Source organism: Cupressus sempervirens, chromosome 5 (assembly GCF_028749045.1).
Source record: "Cupressus sempervirens isolate cs-2001-9-10 chromosome 5, ASM2874904v1, whole genome shotgun sequence".
In the NCBI taxonomy this organism is placed as follows: domain Eukaryota; kingdom Viridiplantae; phylum Streptophyta; class Pinopsida; order Cupressales; family Cupressaceae; genus Cupressus; species Cupressus sempervirens.
This window is the reverse complement of record NC_143122.1, coordinates 593708492-593726209: the sequence shown is the minus strand read 5'-3', so window position 1 is coordinate 593726209 and position 17718 is coordinate 593708492.

The following is a 17718-nucleotide window of genomic DNA, read 5'->3' as shown; positions in this document are numbered from 1 at the left end:
ACTATAGGTGAGTGACCAAACCATAGTTCATAAGGGGTCTTGTTTGTGTGTTTCCTAACTTGCACTTTTTTCATAGTGTAGACTATTTTATTCATAGTTTCTCTCCAAAATGTTTTGGATACATCATTCTCAGTTAACATAGATCTTGTAGCTTCTATAACTGACCCATTCCTTCCCTCTGTAATGCCATTTTGTTTAGGGGTTCTCGAAGTTGATAACTATCTTTTGATTCCAATTTTTTCAAAATATATGTTGAACTCATTTAAGTAAATTTTCCTCCTCTATCTAATCTTAAACATTTAATCTTCATACCATATTCATTCTCAACTCTATTCTTGAATATCTTAAACTAGAAAAGTCAGCAACTAGAATCATAAAATACCTTTCACCTTAGAATCCTTTAGTCTTTGTAGGACCACTAAGATCTGTGTGTGCAATCCCCAATTTTGCTATCGTAGTAGACTTCTTGCAGGGAAAATAAGTTTTTTTATGATTTTCCAACACACATTCCTTGCAAATTATTTTAGTAGGCTTTATAACCTTAGGCAAATCTCTAACAACAAACATACTACTAGTCTTCACAATACTGTCCAAGTTTATATGACAAAATCTCTTATGCCATAACCAATTTTCATCTACCTGAGCAACCAAACATGTCATTTCAATAGGATTCAATTGGAATACATTACCTCTAGATCTGGTTCCTATTCCAATTATCTTTCCATCTTTGTCTCTGATCATGCATGTCTTTTCTATGAACTACAATTGATAACCTTTTTCTACTAGTTGTCCAACACTCAAAATATTGTGCTTTAAACCATCAACAAAATACACATCCTTAGTGTTAATTTACCATGAAGAGTTATAGATCCAATACCTTTAACTTGGCATGCTGCATTGTTTCCAACTCTAACAATGCCTCCATCCTAACTTTTGAAGTCAAAAAACTTGTTCATATCACTAGTTATATGATGTGAACAACAACTATCAATTATCCAACTAGATTTGTCTTCAACCTATGACACCAAAGCTACTTTCTCTAGACTTTCTTCTTTAATTGACGCAAATCCAATTTCATCATCACTAACACTTATTGCTTGTTCATTAGAATCATTTTCTTCATTTACATACAAACACTCTCTATTTATTCTAGGTTTATAATTTCCTTTATACTTTTACTCTCTCTTTTAGGACATTTAGATGTATAATAACCATATTCATCTCAAGTCCAACATTTAAAGATTTTCTTACCATATTTTTCTCTTCTTATTAGAAGGGCTACTCCTTCTTCAATCTTTTTGTCTTCCTTAGATTTTCTGTTGCTAGCAAAATCTCCTCTAGCACTTATGCTTCTTGATAAACTAGGTTAGATATTCAAGGCATTGAAAGTCATCTCTATTCTGGTCAATTCTCCAAACTATCTAAATTCATTCTCAACTACTTCAAGTCTTCCAAGCAATGTCTCCTTAGTGAAACCTTTGGTACAAGATATCAACAACTGTATCATTTGAACTGCTGATTTAGATGGTGGTGTTAAAGGCTTCAATATCTTCCATCATCCTCGTCTTTGGTTCCTCCTTGAGATCTAATACCTACAGTAATTTATGATATTCTACCTATATGTGTTCTTATAGATTCATCTTCCATCATTTCAGTATCTTGAAATGCACAAATCCAACTTTGTAACCTCAACTAATTAGAATGTGTATCACCTTCAAAACTAGTTTCCGAAGATTTCCAATTGAAATGTGAAGTAGCAAGTGATTTTACTTGATTGTATTCAATTTTAGGAAGTGCAGTCAATGTTGCTTCTCTAGCTCTCATGTCACACATAAAAAGATCTTTTTCATCCTCGATACTATTTTCCAAATCTTTTTCAGCAATGATAGTCTTCACTAATTTTTTCAAGATCCAATATCCCAGACCCCTACACAACAGATGTGTCTTCATCTTTTCCTTCTAGCTATTATAATTTGTTTCATCAAACTTCAGATTATCGTTCATGAACATTCTTTCCATGGATCTCCCAAATTTGTTAAACTTTATCTTCAAGGACCCAACACTCTAATACCAATTCCACCAAGATAATTGAGAGGGGGTGGGTGGGGGTGTTAGAAATAGGGGTTACTGGGGGGGTTGAATTAGTAATCTACAAACTTTAGTTGCCAACTGAATATTATTACTTACTTTAAACCATACATAACCAAGTAATAAAATAATATTGAATAGTAATGGTAACCATGCACAAAGATAACTCATAACACCATATTTCGTTAACTAGGGAAACCCTAGCCAAGGGAAAACCTTGGTGAGGATAATATCCACTAGATAATATACTGATATATAAGTTCCTTGTTAGAGGATGACCATATTAGGAGTCAATGAGAAAATTTAGTATAAGGGGTCTCTATTAGGAGATTCCAACCCTGTTGGGAGTTGTAGTATAGTAGATGCAAGATGAGTCCACTACCCAAACATGCACTTCTAATTACAAGAAGAGCTCACTGCCCAAACAAGTAATTAGACTTCTAGAATATAAGTACTATAACTTCTTCCTTGATTGATCTCTGATCTTTAGCTTGATCTTAGATCACAAAATAGCTTATACAAAATTTGGCATATAAAGTTTGCATATAATTGCTCAACATCGCAACTACATAATTCCACTTTTCATCACAAGATGTCCTTTGTATAAATAACATTCCTTTACAAAAATTGCTACTAGGTCAGCTATGACCATAATACACTTTTCCAACTTAGAGTAAACATCTAGGATGTCGATCCTAATTGGACAAGTAATTATTTTGTAAACAAAATAAGTCTTTCCTTCAATTTTTCTATCTTATTTCATCAAAGCATGAATATCTCTATTCCATATAGTCTATATAGACATCCAAGATTACACACATCATAATCAACATATGCACTATCTCCATCTAACTTTTCTGGTCATAATATTATGTTAGCAACAAGTTATAAACAAAATAATACATTGTTGTGTACCAAAATCCATACTTAGATAATTTTTTGATTACCAAAAGATAAGTATCTTTATTTCTAAGATTTCTTTTAAGCATGTACATCATGTGTTTCCATAAATGAAAATAGTTACATATCTTCATTAGTCAATTGTCAACAATCTCCCCCTTTGGCATTGATGGCAATGAAATAGGAAAAATTGGCTAAGTAACAAAAACTAGATCTATTATATTTTGTTAAGTTTTTACATATGCTCCCCCTTAAAATATACTTTCAGTATTATTTTCTCCTCTTTACCTTATTTGAAAATTTCCATTTTATCTTTCCCCCTTAACAATTTTATGATGTACTTCTAAAATGCCAAAAACTGTTCAAAAATTGTCCATCTACTGTAAAAAATGTTGTCCTTCTATCTTAAGCTGATAGGATCTTCATGCAATCATAAAAATTTTCTTTCAGACTATCCATACCTTTAGCTCATGTTTCCTTGGTGGATACAGTAGAGGTGAGAATTGCACATCAGGCATCTAATGCAATCTCAACCGCATTAGGGTTTGAATACAAAAAGTTAGAATAAGTGTCCTTGACCTTGACACATTCGTTCAACTGGTTCTCAACAAAAGATACTTTCAGAGAAATAAATTATCTAGAATCCAATATTCTCTTCAAAAAAAATTCTATTTGAAGTTCCAATTTTTGAATATCATTGTGAATACTGGCCACTTGTTCTTCAAAATCATCAATCTTACAAGATGGATATTGTAATTGGCTAGATAGAGCCTCTAGCTTGCTTATCTTTCCTTCAATCTAACTATCAATGTCCTTAGTCAGTTTATATGATAGAGTATACTTGATGTATAGTATCTTACCATCCTCTTCATACTTCCTAAGTTCCTTGATACAAGTATCAAGACTAATCAAATCATTCTTAATATTTTGGAAAATAGTGCTAAACAAGTTAACATCATGTGAAATTTGTGCCTTTGCTTCTACAACACTTAACAAATTGGTAAATTCTTCATCAAATGACTTTAGCACTACCTATTCCCTATGTTGTGGATCTGCTTCTATGTGTTTTACTACTAGAGTACTATGTAGTCTATCAATAACCTCCATTAAGGTTTTCTCAAGCTCTTCACTATTCTATTCTTTTGAATAAGCTTTAATAAGGATGAGATCAGGTATGTTTGATCATCATCATCATTTGCTAGGCTAGAAAGTGAAAGTAGAGTAGATGAACTAGAAGGTTTAGTGTCATCCTCCCTTTGCTTCTTGGCTTCCTCTTTGACTCTTCTCTCTTCTTCTTTTGTCATTTTTCTTTCCTTCCTTTCATTTTCTCTCTTCTCTTCCTCTTCCAATTTCTTCTTTTTGTCTTCCTTTGTCTTTTTTCTTATTTCTTCTTTTGCTATTCTTTTCTTTTCTTCCTCTTCCAATTTCTTTTCCTGGTCTTCCTCTATTTCTTTCTTATTTCTTCCTCTGCTATTCTTTTCTTTTCTTCTTCACGTAATCTCCTCTTCCATTTTCTTTAGTTTGTCTTGAATATCCTTTGTATTAGGTTCATTAAGTTTAGATTCTTCAAATGAATTATTATCATCAATGTTAGTGGTAACATTAGTCTGATCTATCTTCATAGTGTCACTACTCACTAACACTTTTGAGGTTCTGGGTGCTGGCAAAGATACTGCCTTAGATTATGTCAACATCTGACTTATTTCTGTTGTAGTCTCAATTCTTAATTTTTCTTTCTCACCCACCATAAACAAAAATGGTCTCACTTTATTTCTTAGATAAGGTGAAAGATTATTCAATAATCTCTTAATCACTTCTTCATCATTAGTCTTGCAAATACTTTTTAGCATAGACTTTCGAAGTTCTAAATCTTCTTCTCTTGCTGGTGCCTTCTTCTCAATAAGTCTTTCATAAACTTTTTGGTTTACTATGCCCTAAATGTCCTTGAATTTCAAATTATTTTCTATAATATATCTCATAGTAGAGATATCAATCTGATCTTTTTCAAAATTATTATACAAATCATAAAATCTGTTCATCTGAACAAAGTTACCTTCAATAGCAGTAGCTGAGTTTATCTTTTCTATCTTTGGCTTCCAAGGTTGTTGAACTTTTCCTATTGATTGCTTTGTTACCTTCTTTACTTACTTAACTTCTTATTCTTCTTCTCTTTCATTGCTAGACTCAATAATTGTCAACAATGTTTTTTGCATTTTGATTGATCCTTTTAATCTTTTTGGTCACCACTTCCACTAATCTCTCAGAGTTTCTCTTCGGTTCACTAGGTTGCAAATATGACACTACTGCATAAGAATACTTTTTTTGAAGATGTCCCTACAATAGATACTGAAAAAGGTTGTATATTAAGTATACCTTGCTTCATGGTTTTCTTGACTGCCTTAGACTCACTCTTAGTCATATTGACCTCTGATAAAGCTTTCTTCATAATTGATTCTATCTCCTTATGAGAAGAATTATCCAAGGATGTCTAATGAGCTGACTAGGTAATCTCATCATAGGTTCCAAATTTGTATATGCTTTATCCTTCTCTGATTTCAACAACAAATCAATATACCCAATTGCAATATCATCACTCAATTCATAACCTAAGGGATCAAGAAATGTTTCTTGAGGTTCTACTACTTGTAAATAACTAAAATTTATATCAACCATAACACAAATGTCATCTTTAAATCTATCTACAATTGCATGTGCAATTTTGAATCTCTATCTCATTTAATTCTAAAATGTCTTCATAATCAAGTTTCCACTATCCAATATCTTATCTAAAGGATTTTTTTTTGCATACTTCTATGATCTTCTCCATTGTACATCTATCACTACTCATTATCTCAAATATTCTTACTCCTCTTAATCTTTTCAAGGTTCTCAAGTAGTTGCATTCTCAGAATTTCATTAAACTTTACTTGTTCCTTCTCTACACATATCTTGTAGGCTGCATAGATGAACTCAACTAACAATTCATCAATCTTTGAGCTTGCACATAAGGAGTAGGTAATAATTCTACTCAAGAATCTTAAATCATCTTGCTTAATGGTGTTGATCACCATGGCCTTTCCACTATACATTTCTTTGGTATAACTCTCAATTTTCTTCTTGACCATTTTATCACCTATAGGTACACTACCTTGTTTACAAAGACTAGTTACCTCATGAATTAGGTTGGCAAAAATATCAAATACACTATCTTGCATCCATAAAATCCCATCATGAATTCTACTTAAAATGATTTTTTTCCACTCATCTGTGTCTAATTCTCTGTAGAAATGATATTTGAATAGGTCTGACTCCTTTAAATGTTCAAATATGGGCTTCATAGTCATATCATTACTAAAAACTAATTCCATATCCTTGTTCATGTATTCACTTCCACTAGATTCAAATTTACTAGTAAGATAGCTTCCTATGTCTTCCAAATATACTACATTGTTTAGCATAAGGGATAATGTTGAACTAGGGTTTCCTTCTATAGGTTTCATGGAAACAATCTTCAACTTAGATCTATCCTCATTCTCAGCATTGTGCACTACTGACGTATCCATGACTCTATCAAATATGAACTTTTACCAAATAAATTTGTGGAAAAATGATAAAATATTTCTTTCTAAAAATAGGGTTTTATTTGAAATCACTCTAAAAAGTCACTTCTGAGTGCTCTTTACTTTGGATGTATTTGCAATGAAATGAAAATCAAGTCTATACTCTATTTATTCCATCAACTTGAACTTGCATTAATTTTTTACTTTGCAAACACCAAAAAGTTGTCAATTATGTTTTGTAATCAAGTGACTACTCAAGATCATCTACCCGATATTTAGATGCCACTTGAGGTTTTCCATAGCTATATTTCAACATGAAAAAGCTCCACAAGTCTTCGTTTCATGAAAATCTCTACTAAAACATAGTTTTACATCTTCTACTATAGAATTGAATTTGTAATAATAGTAACTTTAACTTCCTTCATAGCTTATTTAGATAAGCTCCAAATTACAAGTGAGCTTAGGTACCATCTAAACTTATCTCAATAAATTTTTTCACAACTTTTCTACCCATGCATTGATCTTTGAGTGAAGTTTTCAAATTTTGTGAACAAGCTTAATTCAACTTAATTGAATCAAACTCGACAACTAACTTCAATCTTCTTGTGTCATAATCATCTAACTTATCTTTGAGATGTCCAATCCTTTACAAATGCCTCATTTAGTTCTTCTCAAAGTTCATTGACTACATTCCTTTGTTCCTCATTGTCTTTGTTAGTTCTAGAGTTCCTCTCATGGTTCCTTCTATCATTTCTAATGTTTCTTCAATCATTCCTTATGTTTCCAAATTTTCTTCCATTATTCCTTCTATATTTGAAGTTTCTATCCATTTTGCAATACTTTGTTGTATTTCTCAAGTTATAGCATAACTAAGATACTAGTTTTGGAATTTACAGGTGCAAAGATTTAAATTTATTTTTTTTTTTTGGGCAGGGGGGGGGGGGGGGGGGTGGGGGGGGGGGGGGGGTTGAATCAAAAGTAATAAACATTAACCTCTAAAACTTTTTAAATGAAATCAATCACATGCATGTAACACATCTAATTACATGAAAGTAAAGACATGCATGAAAATAGATAACACAAAATTTGATCACCCAAAAACCCCCCAAAATGAGAAGGTAAAACTAGGGTGGGTATGACACCCACAACTTATCACTGTAGCAATATGTAACTTGTCAAGGTTGCAAAGTTTGACCATCATCAATGGGTTGCCTTGTGAGAGGCCTACCCTATTAAAGGCTTTAACACCTTGTTAATGATGACCTATCTAAAGGATTTATAAACACTCACTTGGAATGTCGCACTGTTAAAGGATTTATAATATGGCTGTTAGACCAACCTATCATCATAGGATTTTCATTCTCCTAATACAATGGCTAGAAAGTATAGTAGAATGTGTTGACTTGACAACTTTCAATCTTCAATTGCCAATTTTAGATCCTCATTCTATCCAATCTAATCTAATCCTCCTTGATTTGATATGACTTTGTATGAAGTACCAATGCTTTGTTTTGATGTTAACTGATACTGCAATGTTGTCCTTCTTCTTCTAAGTCTTTTCACCCCTTTCACTTCCTTCAAAATTTTGCTAGAATTCACTCCTTGCATGCATTCCCATCATGCATACTCTCTCTCACACTACTAAATTATGGGGTCTCGACCTCCTTAAAAAAATTTAACGACTTAGGGTTAGGTATGAATCTATGATTGAGATTCATCCATCTTTCCCACTCAATTCCTTCCATTTTTCTGATTGGTTGCATCTTGATTTCATAGGGAATTAAAAAGATTTGATCTTATCTTTAAAATCCTTCAAGATTAATTTTGAGTTGGCTCAAAAACTATTTACATCTGAGTTTGTGAGGGCACAAACTCTTATGTTGATTCTATGTTACTTGGCACTTACTGATTGCTAATGCTTGACACATATAGGAATTCTTTCTTGCTCAACATCTATAGGAATTCTGTCTTGCTCGACACCTATAAAAATTTTGTCTTTCTTAGCACATGTAGTAGTTTTGTTCTGCTTGGCACCTATAGTTTACTTGACACATATACTGGCTTGACATCTGTTAGTCACTCAACATTTGAATGACTCAACACCTATTGAATTTTTGGCTCAACATATACTGTAGCTTGGCATCTATATTATACTTGGCATCAACTTAGAAATTTCTTAAGTGTGTTGAAACTCAATTATCAAAACCAATCTGAGACCAACAATCTCCCCCTTTGACATGAGTGTCAAAAACACTTAACTAAACATTATGAATCTGATCTCTATGAGTATAATATAGATATTGTTCAACATATGTACAAAACTTCAAAATTGTTCAAAATTTTGTGAAGATACCTCAAAAATCTCCCCTTAAGCTGATGTGCCTTTTGTGTCTTCAAAACTTCTCATGTTGAATTTGTCTCATACTAATTATGCTTATTATTTGTCCTTATCTGTCCTATTCTATCTACTCTATTTTTGCTCTTTTCTCCCCCTTTCACACATCTTTCCTTGTTGTTATTGTATCCTTTTGGTTTTATTATTTCTCAAAATTTATCTCCTCAAAATGTTATCTCCCCCTTTTTTGATACTTATGTCAAAGGTTTCTATACATTAACTAAATACTTAGCCAAAAAGGTTTTATTTACCTCCATAACAATCTTTAGAGAAGCATCCTAGTTATCTAGTGCAATTTGTAGTGCTTTAAGCTGGATGGTTGTTTTAATTGCAAGGTGAACTAGGCCTTCTAGTGTAGAAAGATTGGGGTCTTTCTATAAAACATTCTCAACATAGGCCAGTTCCTTCTACAAAACTTCCATGTGAGGGGTGATAGCAGATTGAATCTATATTAGCTTATCCTTGATGTTTGCCTCATCTACTATAAGTACAACTATTTCCTTCTATGTGTGAAGCATAGAATTCTCACTCTGAGCTGGATCCTTTGGTAGATGCATGCTTGATATCTTAAGATTCCTTTCCAAGCTCATTATCCTTTGGCTGGTCTCTTGTGTGAAAATTGATGGATCACACAATTTGGAGTACAATGAGAATATGTTCTCAAGTATTGTCTTCACCTTTTCTATGTTCTTTGCCAACTTCACCTATGAAAGTGCTATTTCACTTGATATTCTTTCATTCACCTTCATTTGGAACTTGTTTTCAGACCATTCTAGTAGTTTTGCATTAGTGTCTAGGTATTCATTCTGTACCTAGTCCACTATATTGGATAATTGTTCCATGATTGGCTTGGTTTCATCAGGTACTTGCAAGTTAAAGCTTGCCTTTGTTTATACTCATTTCTAAGTATCTCTTGCTTCTTCTTCTTCTCTAGTGCCTCTTGAACTTCATTTATTTGATCTATACTCATGGTTTTATAGTCATACTTGGGAATGGCTATCTCTTCATCAAAAGTAGGGTCTCCATAGTGATGTACCCTTGCAACTTTGGTAAAGCTTGAGCCTGGTGCTGAAACTTGAAGTGGTATTTCTTCAGTGCAACTAATCATACTTTAACAAAGAAACCACTCAATAACACCTTGAGCCATGAATCTGCCTAGAGCACATGATGACTCTTAATAGAATAATAATTCAATCATGAACCACTTTTTTTCATTGTGTAATAAAACATTCTCAATTAGTGATAATCGTGGCTTAGATTGGGATAACTATTTTCAATATAATTTCATAGAATAATCAATTTGCAATGAGTGGTTTTATTCATGCAACATCCCATAGTTTTGTCTTTATGTGTTGATGCCTATACACTACTTATTGGATGTGAATGAGGATTTCTAGTGCTACCAAGGAGTTTACAAGTGATGCTGATGAATACTCATGTAAATTCCATGATGCACTTCTTCATATGCTCTTTAGATTTATGGAAGTAGAACATCTGTGAGTTTCTCTTTAGCCTACCATAATACCCTGGTGATTTCAATTGTTTTGGAGGATCTTTGTGCCACCTACATTAAAGGAGAATTGATAGTACTAGAGTTCATTTTGATACTCTTATCATTGCCGCTCAACATTCCAATTTTCTTCCATCATATTCTCACACCTTAAACAAAACAAAGAAACATTAGACAAGATTTTTTTATTTTTTTGTAGTAATTAGTGCTTCAAGTGACTAAGTGTGAAGACAATTGAAGGATGGTGATAAACTTCAAATGGGAGAAGACAATCTTCAAACTCAAGACAAAAAGATTATCTTTGTCTATTCCTCAAATTTCTTATTGCCACAGGATCCTCCAAGAATTACTCACTAAAATATTCACTTTCCTTTGAATAATTTTTTTATTATCAAAAGTTGGTATATCACACTTATGCAACCAATTGTAAAAATTTACCATACTTTCTAGTTTTTTGGTAATGTGTTCATGGGATTTGAATCCATACATATTAAGGACTCCAAACATTATTTTTATTCATTCCATAATGTATATATCTGTTTCTATTTCAATATATTCATACTCTAGTAATTCACATCAATGCATAACATCATTGGTTCCTTCAATAATAATTTTGTGTTACTATCTCTCCATTATTCTTCTAATATAAACTTCAAGTTAATTTGCATGATTTTATTAATGAATGAGCACTGAAAAGAGACATCAAGCCCAGGTATGTTGAATGGACAATATGTGTAATTATCTCTAATATCAGTAATATTCTATCATGATTACATCCTCTATCCAACAAGTTCTGTGTTTGAACTTAAAATTATGAACCCCTTCTTACTCCAGATTTCATATTTACTGACTCTTCAAGATAAAAAATGGAGACTCGAATTTTGGGCTCCATTAGTGGGTAGATCCTCACAACCCCATGCAAAAAAGCTCCCCTTGCCCCAACATATAAAAGACCCTTATCAAAAATTCCACCTATGGATTCTATTTCAAAGAAACAAAGAGTGGAAAAAGGTACTTCATCAAGAAAATAGATATATTTTCCCTCCCAATCCCCAATGCACTTTGAAAGTGAACAAGGAATAGCTAAGAAATTAGTGAAATTGGGTAATCAAGGTGACATTGTTGTTACTATAGTTGTGTTAGAAGAGGGGATGCTAGAAGAGCCCACAATGCCAAATATGGACCTCACTGTAGAGGATTTTAAGGGCAAGGAACTAGACCCTATTGTTGATAAAGCCCACAAGAAATTTTTACCGGATGTCAACTTTTTTCAAAAATCAAAAGCTTTCATTTATTTTCCCTGGAGATTAAGCATATCAAATTTTGAGGCTAGGTATAGAAAAATGAAGGAAGAGCATCCTAATAGAGATAAATCTAAAATAAAGGATGAGATAAAAGAGGAAATAATGGAATAATTTAGCAAGATCACTCCAAAGAAAGGAAGGGTGATGATAAAGGAAGCTAGAGTATTGATTATTCATGAACAAGATATTGCAAACACCATGGTTTTAATGCATTTAGTAAACAAAAAAAACACCAAGCTTAGAGTTGAAGAAGAATTTAAGTTAGCATCTAGAGGAGTGAAATATAGTAATGATCATGTTGCATTAGTCATATGGTCTTTAGAAAAGAGAGATAAACCTAGGCAACATGAATCTTTTGATACTAATCATTTAGGAAGCCTAATTGTAAGAAGGGAAGGTGAGACTTCAAATATGAGGCCACCCTTATGAACAAAGAGACCATAGAATTTTCATTGGTCACTACTAAAATAGATAAAAATAAAGTTGACAAATTGAATCTCAGGTATGAGGAGGTCTTGCAAGCCTATGATGCCAGAAGAAGAAAGATATCAAGTTATTGAATACAGTGGCTATGTATGAAAGGCAAAAGAGGAGGCAAGTGGAGGTGGGAGAATCCTCTCAAAGAATGATTACATCATCACCAACTTCACCACCTCCTACTAGTCCCATAATTGATCTTTCTTAGACTCCTTTGCATCCTAAAGAATAATTCTATGAAGAAATTGAGGATGAAAAGCCCAAACTTAGATCTATGCAAATAGAGGTGGTACAAAGGTATGAGGAGAAAGTGCGAGATACAATATTACATATAAAATATGTCATTGAAACTAGGCCTCTCAATTATTGGATATCAAAGCTCATGAATATCATAAATTCTTTTAATAAAAATAAAAATGTGTTAAGATAGATCTTAGATAAGTAGATTGGTAAAGAACAAGAGTTAGGTGAGACTTATGCAATAACTAAAGATGGATGACATGACGAGGATTTAATTGAAAAAACATATAATCAAGTCAAAAATTTGTTGGAATTTGATATTTATAGGGAGCTACTATAGCAAAGGTTAATGTTTTTACTTCTTCTAAGTATGAGAATAAAGGTTTTGGCATTTACCCTTTCACCATAAAAGATGAAAATAGCATAAAAACTCATGGAGAATGGGAAGGATAATTGAGTGCTATTCTCAATGTTAGGATGAATCACATAATAATTAATAAGGATAAATTTTTGTTTGCAACAACTATGGAGGAGATTATAGAGCAAAGATATTTTTTAATTACTTCATTCTTGAAATAAAACAATTGAAGCTGAGGTGGAAGGATATTGTTATAAAGGAAAAAGAGATTATTGAATTTAATTGTTCTAGTGATACTATTTTTAATGAATGGGTAATAAGATACAATTCCAAAGAAGAAGATCTACAGGTGGTAATTGGTGATCTGGATAAAATAGAAGAGGTTATACCACCACTAGAGGATGTTATCCATGCAATAGTAAAAGATAGTTAGACATCAAACTTAAGACAAATAGTAAATTCCAAAAGAGGGAAGACAATTATCTAAATAGGGTATCTTACTTTTTTGGTTGACCCACTATGGATAAACTTACATAACAAACAAGGAACTACTCTTGAAGACTTAGACTTCCATCTATAATTATTCTAACTATATTTTTCTTTTTCTTCTTGTTTACAAAGTCACAAATGTTGACATTTTATCTTATATGTAACAAGTAGTGGTTGTCAAATAAAATTGTGACATGTGTCTATGCTCTCCCATATTCAAATATTGTTGCAATCCTTGCATATAAAAGGATTTCCAAGAGTGAGATTGAGGGTCCAAATTTTGATTTGAGAAGAGTAATCTTATTCTAAGTCAATCCAAATCTATGTGTATTCAATTTTACACTATCAATAAATGAAAGAAAGCATATAGTAGTTGTCTAAGTCTTGGTTTTCTAAATTATAGATATGAATACATATGTATAATTTTCAAGAAAATTTTATACAAATTGAAAGATCAACAGAGTTATACTATATGGATCTTGTCTCTTTGTGTTTTTTCTTTGATCTTTTGAATTTGACCTCAAGTTTATGTGAATTTTTAGTTACAATTCATTCTAAATTATATCTCAAATTATATCTTTCTTTTAATCTAATGGGTTAAGTAATTTCTTGATATGGCATGAGAAGATCATAGGGTTTTATAGAAAGATTATGATAAGATCTAAATGGTATATTGATTTCACTTATAAGATAAGGATAGATCATAGCATCTAGAGTCATATTTGTAAATTGAAACCCAATGGATAAAGAACTAGTCATGTTGAACTTTAGATGGGCATAAAAGGGTACATGCTAACAACAATATTTTAATAAAAACTCTTATATTTCATGTTTTCTTGTAGATCTAAAAGATTTGACTTATACTTGACTTAGGAAATGATAGGGAGGAAATATTAGCATGAATGTATCCTATGTCCCTTTTGTTTCCTATAAGTTAGAAGTTTCTATTAGCATGAATGTTGATGATATTTCTTTGGGAGAGTATCCTAAGAATTAATAGAATAGATTGGGATATTATTAGCATGATTGACATGTTGAATTCATGACTATCTTTGTCATTGATGCCAACATAGTATTATTTTTGTATAGATTGGCAAAGTAGAAGAGATAGATCAAGATTGTATGGAATGTGTATTGATGATGCAGTCAAGTGTAGTTGAGGATGCATTCTAAATTGTGTCCTAATGAAGTAGAAAAGTGTACATGTAGAGAGTCAAAGATATACATGAGTAATTCAAGAATTACAGAGGATAGTGTGCAGACTACCTGAGAAGTAGTTTCTAATGTTTGGATTGTATCTCTTAATAGGGATAGAATCATGATGAGCAAAGTTTAAAAGTGATAGTAGATACCCTAATGAAAATGTCAACAAGTGGGTGAGGTCATAGGTCATACATGTGAGAAGTTGTATTTATTGTGATCCAACAATATTTTTTTATTGTAAAAAGATGTAATGAATTGTAATATCTTAATGAGGTCATATTATATTTAATTAGGAAAGCTTCAAGGCTAACTCAAATAATTATTTTGGGGATATGGTATAAAGGAAGATAATTTTCTATATAATGAATTGGGAATGTGTGTAAGGATTTGTGAATCGTGCAAGTTATATGCAAAAATGGTAAATGCGTGTAAGAGATCAAAGGGATTTGTGTGATGTGAGTTTGAAGATGTGGTATTTAGAGGTAAATAGGTTTGGTCCAACCAAGAGGAAAAAGAAGGAGATTAAGTTATTCTATATTCTATTATTCTAGAAGGAATAATACAGAGACCACTTCAACAATGAGTTCAATGGTCCATCCCCTGTTGTTGTTTGGATAGTGGGTCCATCTACATTCTACAACTCCTAATAGGGACTAATATGCACTAAATGTATTTCATTGGCTCCTAATAGAATTCATCCTCTTACAAGGAACCTTTATATTATTATATAATTTTTTGAGTACCATCCCCACTGGGATTTTCCCTCTAATCAAGGGTTCCCCTAGTTAACATATCTAGTGTTATTGTGTATGTGTATCTTCTTCTAGTTTTTTATTATATTTTTCACATGGTTAAGGTTAATAAGGTTGATAAAATTTATATTGATTTGATAAATGATTCATCCCCCCACCCTCCAGTTATCTTGGTGGTGTTTACTTTCTAACAATTGGTATCAGATCATCAGGTGCTCAAAAGAAAAACTTAACAACTTAAGGAGATCACTGGTTGGTCATTTCAAAAAAGAAAGTCCTAAATTTGATGAAGTTAACTATGATAGCTAGAAAGAGAAGATGAAGACTCATTTCCTATGTATGGGTCTAGGATGTTGGCTAATGATGAAGAATAGAAAGAAGATTGTGGAAGAAATAAAACTTGAAGAATGTAGTAAATTTGAAATAGATCTAATTATGTACAATATGCTTTCTAGTGAAGCATTACTATCAGCTATTTCTGAGAATGAATATAGTTAGGAAAAATCCTTAGAAGCATCTCATGCGATTCGGAAAGCTTTAGAATCTAATTTTGAAGGTGATGTACATGCTAAGAGAATCAAATTATAGAATTGGATATGTCAATTTCAAGATGCTAAAATGATAGAAGATGAATATATAAGAAGCTATATTGATAGAATATCATAAATTATTACAGGAATTAAGTCTTGTAATAGATCTAAAGATAAAGATGAGATTATATGGAAGATCTTAAAATCCTTAACACCACCACTCAAGTAGATAGTGTAGATGATTTAGAAAGTGATACCTTGCACTAAGAATTTTACCAAAGAGACTCTTGTTGGAATATTAGAAGCAAAAAAAGTGAGCTTGAAGCAATCTATAGGTTTCCCTAGAGTGGAAAGAAATTTTAGTGCATTAAGTATCGACCCTTCCCTATCAAGAAGTGCAAGAACCAATGGAGACTATGCTAGCAAAAATAGATCTAGATCTAAGGAGGATAAAACAATTAAAGAAGGAATTTCCCTACTTGTAAGGAGAGAACTAGATAGTAAGAGAATCTTTAAATGTTTGACTTGCAATGAATTTGGTCATTATGATTCTAAGTTTCCTAAAAGAGAGAAAAAGTATAAAAATAATTTCAAGTCTAGAATGCCTAGAGATTGTTTATATGCAAATCAAGATGATGAATTTGATTAAAGAGTTCAGAGTGAAGGTGATGATGAGTTAAGATTTGTAGCTATTAAAGAAGAATCCAGAGAAGAGAAAGCCCTAGTTTTGTAGGTTGAAAAGAAATATGATCAGATCATAGATAGTGGTTGTTCACATCATATGATTAGCAACATGAATAAATTTGGTAAGTTCAATAGTCATGATGGAGGAATTATTAGAGTTGGTAACATTGAAACCTATCATATCAAGGGAATATGATCTATTACTCTTGATGGAAAATCTAAACATATGATGTCTATTTTGTTGATGGACTAAAACATAACCTATTGAGCGTTGGATAGTTGGTTGATAAGGAATATCAGTTACAATTCATAGAGAAGACATGCATTATCAAGGACAAAGATGGTAAGTTGATTAGCACTAGTACACAATCTAGAGGTAATTATTTTCAGTTGAACCCTATAGAGATGACATATTTGGCTGTAAGTGGATAACAATTGATTGTGCCATAGAAGGTTTTTTATATAAAATTTGATAATATTGTGAAGGCTATTAATACATTTGTTGTCAGAGATTTACCTAAAATTGTGAAGCCTACTAATGTTGTGTGCAAAGAATGTGTTATGGCCAAGTAGAAGAAAGTTTTCTTCTCTAGAAAAAAGTTCTTTACAATAGAGAAATTGCAGATTGTTCATACATATCTAAGTGGTCCTACTAGAACAAGAGGATTCTACAGTGAAAGGTACTTCATGATTATTTTTTATGACTTTATTAGGTTGATGTGGGTAGCATTCATTAAAGAAAAGTCTGAGGCATTTGAAAAGTTTAATTTGTTTAAGAATAGAGTTGAGAATGAATCTAGAGTGAGGATTAAATGTTTAAGATCAAATAAAGGTGAATAATTTACCTCAAATGGGTTTAACACTTTTTGTGAAGTGAATGGCATTAAGAAAAAACTATTAGCACCTAAGACTCTTAAGAAAAATAAATTCACTAAAAGAAGAAATAGGTTTCTATTAGAATAAATGAGAGACATGATTTTTGAGAATGATGTATCAAAGACATTTTGGAGAGAAGCAATTAATACAATAGTATGCACAATGAACAAAGTGCAGATTGGAAAAGGTGCAAACAAGACTCCCTTTTAATTATGGTTTATACATGCACCCTCAATGAAGTATTTCATATTTGTTGTAAGTAGGTGTTACATAAAGAGAGATGATGTTATTGGTATGTTTGATGCAAGAAGTGATGAAGGTATGTTCCTTGGTTATTCATTAAAAATTAAAA